The sequence below is a fragment of the Lepidochelys kempii genome, chromosome 1 (genome assembly GCF_965140265.1).
Source record: "Lepidochelys kempii isolate rLepKem1 chromosome 1, rLepKem1.hap2, whole genome shotgun sequence".
NCBI classification, from domain to species: Eukaryota; Metazoa; Chordata; order Testudines; family Cheloniidae; genus Lepidochelys; species Lepidochelys kempii.
This window is the reverse complement of record NC_133256.1, coordinates 131,712,942-131,718,198: the sequence shown is the minus strand read 5'-3', so window position 1 is coordinate 131,718,198 and position 5,257 is coordinate 131,712,942.

The following is a 5,257-nucleotide window of genomic DNA, read 5'->3' as shown; positions in this document are numbered from 1 at the left end:
TTCTGGTCTCCCATGTTTAAGAAGGATGAATTCAAACTGGAACAAGTACAGAGAAGGGCTACTAGGATGATCCGAGGAATGGAAAACCTGTCTTATGAACGGTTTCAGAGTAACAGCCGTGTTAGTCTGTATTTGCAAAAAGAAAAGGAGTACTTGTGGCACCTTAGAGACTAACCAATTTATTTGAGCATAAGCTTTATCACATCCGATGAAGTGAGCTGTAGCTCATGAAAGCTTATGCTCAAATAAATCGGTTAGTCTCTAACGTGCCACAAGTACTCCTTTTCCTTTTGCTGTCTTATGAAAGGAGACTCAAGGAGCTTGGCTTGTTTAGCCTAACTAAAAGAAGGTTGAGGGGGAGATATGATTGTTCTCTATAAATATATCAGAGGGATAAATACCAGAGGGGGAGAGGAATTATTTAAGCTCAGTACCAATGTGGACACAAGAACAAATGGATATAAATTGGTCATTGGGAAGTTTAGACTTGAAATTAGACCAAAGTTTCTAACCATCAGAGGAGTGAAGTTTTGGAATAGCCTTCCAAGGGAAGCAGTGGGGGCAAAAGACCTATCTGGCTTTAAGATTAAACTCGATAAGTTTATGGAGGAGATGGTATGATGGGATAACATGATTTTGGTAATTAATTGATCTTTAAATATTCATGGTAAATAGGCCCAATGGCCTGTGATGGGATGTTAGATGGGGTGGGATCTGAGTTACTACAGAAAATTCTTTCCTGGGTATCTGGCTGGTGAATCTTGCCCATATGCTCAGGGTTTAGCTGATCGCCATATTTGGGGTCGGGAAGGAATTTTTCTCTAGGGCAGATTGGAAGAGGCCCTGGAGGTTTTTTGCCTTCCTCTGTAGCATGGGGCACAGGTCACTTGTTGGAGGATTCTCTGCTCCTTGAAATCTTTAAAGCACGAGTTGAGGACTAAAAGCCTCAATTGTGCCTTTTAGTCACAGATCCATTGTGGGGGTGATGTGAAGCGGCACTATCCCAGGAAGCACTCAGTGAGAAAAAGGAATGAGGAGTACTTGTGGCACCTTAGAGACTAACAAATTTATTTGGGCATAAGCTTTCGTGGGCTAAAGCCCACTTCATCAGATGCATGCAGTGGAAGTTCACCTTCTGGAGGGAGAATTCCTCCCCAGACTCCCCAGTATGCCTGGTTAAGAACAATCACAACTTCTATTTTTATAGAAGCATTACGTTCATATCCAGTATACAGAATGGATTTTCTTACCTAACATTGCTTGGTATTTTGTTCTGGTTTTTATGCGGACAGCTCTGTCTCACCAGCTGGGAGGGCACTGTTCTTTTAAGTAAACAAAAGCCTCAGAAACCAAGTCAATCCTTGGTATCAGTGACTGTGGTACAGCTCTTTGCCAGAAGCAGGATGCATGCAAGGAATTTCTAATACTCAGCGATAATAGGTTAAGGATGTTTGTGCTGTGTTGCTTCTGAGCATCAGCTTCCCTTAGCAAATACTTGTCCCACAGAAACTATGTAGACAGCTTACGGGCTGGCAATAATACCAGAATTAAAACAAAACAAAAACACACCTTTTGTATGTTTTTATGTCAGGCATTTCACATAAACCTTAAAATTTCAACTGGTCTCCAATGAGCCTAATCAAGATTTAGGTTGGTTTATACTATCAAGAGATCAGTTATGCTTTTACAAACCTCAAAAGTGAATTTCAATTGCCCAGCAATTTTTCAATTATTTACAAATCAGGAACTGATCTTTTAAATTAATTCCGAGACCCCTCAGCACTGTAAAATAATGTCTCTGAAATCATCCTGCTGTTCCATCCTTAATATAGGAAACTTGCTCCAAGCAAGTTTCTGTAATACATTTAGACTGGTACAGTCCATGATAATCATATCCTCATATGGCCCTGGTGCAGAATAAATGGAAGAGTACATGGGGAACTCCCCATATCTAAGTCAGATCAGCATCCAATAGTCAGTCTTTATACATCCAGCTAAGTAAAGCAATATGGAATTCAGTAAAAGTATGAGACTGGTGTCCTTAAATTTATGATGCTTTTTTCAGGCAGAATTTGGTGCAATATCTCATTTTCACAGAGGAAATCCTGTATCACTAGCCTGAGACCACGTGGATCTCCTTGCTCTCATTACCAAGCACGGACTAGTTCCTAGACCTGGCCATCATCCCAATTTTTTCCAGCTCCAGTGCAACACAAGAGAGCCCCTCAGATAGATTTAATCAATGGGCCAAATCTCAGCAAGTGCAAATTAGTCTTGTGTCACTGAAGTTGAAGATACACCAGTTTATAACAATTGAGGAGCTGGCCGATTGCCAACTTGAGACAGCTTCTCTACTAGACTTCATCCAGACAAATGAAGGTGCCTACCCTACATAGTCCCTTTTGGAATGTTGTTGCTGTCATTGCCAGTCCTTATGTGGTCTGTTAGGGTTTAACCTTTTCTTCTGATAGTTTCTTATTTATTCATCAGTAATTCATATCATGCAGTTTGCCACTTTTGCCACATATATATTATAAAAGCCTATATTAAAAAGAAACGTAAAGTTGCAAAGTCGAACACTCAAAAGTTTGGAATGCCAGAATTAAAGATGGATGGTGTTCACAGCATGGGTAGTTATTCAATATTTCTTTTTTCCTCATCATTCAATGCATGGCTTCATGCATTATTCATTGCATGGCATCCAAACACTGAAAACTGAATTATTAATTTCCTGGAGGGCTTTTCTGTTGTGCCCTCATGATATTATCTGGGTGCTTCACAAGCATTAATTTATCTTCACAAAACCCTTATAAGGTAAGGTGGTGTTTTTATGCCTATTTTACAGATGAGGGATAAGGCCAAGAGCTATTAAGACCAAAATTGTTAGAAGTATCCACTAATTTTGGATGCCCCAATTTACGATAGCTATAGCCTAAGATTTCACAGTTCAAAGAATGTATTTAGAACTGTCCAAAGCACAGTTCCCGTTGACTTCAGGTTACTCCTGCGGGCACTTTGTGCCAAAAAAATTAAAATTCTGCATGCAACATTTTAAAATTCTGCAAAATTCTGCAGGTTTTATTTGTAAATAAATAAATGCAGAGCTCCAGCATGGCAGTGGGAGCACAGGCCATTGGCTGTATAAAGGTGGGAGATCACCCCCCACCCCGGGACATGGACTGAGTGGTGAGGCTGCACCCAACCCTGACACAGCACAAGGGCTGGGCCTGCCCCAGAAATACCCTAGGGCCCTGCTCCTCTGTGCCAGGTGCATGGCAGGCAGGCTCAACCAGGCAGGAGCCAAGTGTGGAGGGGCTCAGTGTGGGGGGATCCAGGTGTGAGGTGAAAAGGTTCTGTGTGGGACAATCTGGGTGCAGGCCGAGGTTCATTGGGGTGGTTCCAAGTGCAGGGGCAATGGGACTCTACAGGGGCTTCCAGGTGAAGGTGGTTGGGGCTCATCAAGGGGTCTGGGTGTGGAGGGCTCAGGGTGGTGCAGGAGGGTGGGGCTCATCAGGGTGGGGATTTGAGTGCAGGGAATTCAGTAGTGGGTGGTCTGGGTGCAGAGATGGGGGTCTGGAGGCAGGGGCTTTGGTTGCAGGGAGGCTCCATATGCAGGGGTTGATGTTCAGTGGGGTGGGGCCTGGGTATACAGGATGAGGTTTGGCTGGGGGGTCCAGGTATGGAAGGTCTGGTTGCTTGGGGGTTGGGCAGATGAGGGAAGCAGCTCCTCCTACAGTGACTCCTCCCCCAGTGACTAAGGAGTGATGGGGGCAGGAAGCAGGGGAGGCTGCTGAGCTTCCTGCAGCCAGGGTGAGGTTTCTGGGGGTGGGTCTGACACAGTCCCATCTACTCCTTGAAGGAGAAGAGGAAGCCCCATCCCCTGCCTCCAGCTCAGCTGGGACTAGCAGCTGATCCTGGCACAGGGTAGGAGCTACCAGCAGTGATTTACCTCTCTGCTGACTGCTCCAAGTGCCTGAAATGATGTACCTGCGGTGCTAGGGAAGGGTGCATGACTGTTCTTGCAGCTTCCCTTTGCTTCCCTGTCAAAGTCATTTTTCTACGGGGAAGCAAAGAAATCTGCAGGGGACATGAATTCTGTGCATGCGCAGTGGCACAGAATTCCCCCAGGTGTATTCAATCTGTGAGTGTTCAGCACTTCTGCAAATCATGCCTTAGGTGTCTCAATTAGGCACCCAGAAAATGAGGAATAAACAATTAATGGCCACCTGTCAGAATTTTGCTTTAAATGACTTGCCAAGCATCACAAAGGAGTTCTGTGCCAGAGGCAGGGATAGAAATCAGTTCTCTATGGCAGGATTCAACTGCTTTAACCATGAGACTTTTCTTTTTCCTGCTGTTCCTTACTTTATTCACAATACATCTTCCAGCTTCCGCAACACATGAGACAGGATTGCTATGCACAACCGTCTCCTTCACTACATAACCCTGATTAATCTCCAGAGCAGGTCCATTGTATGTGCTGAATGAGGCAGGTGTCCTGTGGAAAAAATAGTATGTGATCATGTAATTAAAGACTATCATAATGCATATGCATAGGCAATTTTAACTGGAATTTCCTAATGTGAGAGTTCTTGACTTTGCAATCTTAACATTTTTAATAAAGTGGTGTGTGTGTTTATGTAATCTCCTAAAATTTTAAAAAGCAAAATGAAAAAATAGAAATTCCATCATATTGGACCACTGAGAGCATATATATATATATATAGCTGGCAGCCAAAAGCTATTCCCCCAGACTCCTTGCTGCCTCCCTAGACCACTTCCTACTTCTTCCATCCACCAAAGAGTGACTATAGACTCTCTCCCTACAGCCATTTTCTGCTACAAACTTTCTGGCTTTATAATCACCACCCTGCCCCTCCTCAGCTGGGCTTCATCATCAATTAAGCCTGGCTGTCCCCGCTCTTGCTCTCTCACAGGTGCTGCCATCAGGGCCTGTGTGGGGTACACGGCCTGTCACACCAGGCTTCTTAATCTCTCAAGCTGCCATCAGGGTTTCTTCAAAAACACAACCCATGCTCCAAGATAACTACACTGCCTAACATTCTAATAAACTACTCTGATTTAAATGCTATTGCTAACTAATACCACAAATTTTCTAAATATTTAATAAAAAGTAGCAGAGGCCTGAAGAAAGAAGCATCCAGTTCTTAATCCATTGCGGCTGGCAACTGGAAGGAACTGACCAAAGCAACATATCCCCCTTTTGTAGCCTCACCCATAGAATGTCCAAGAGCAA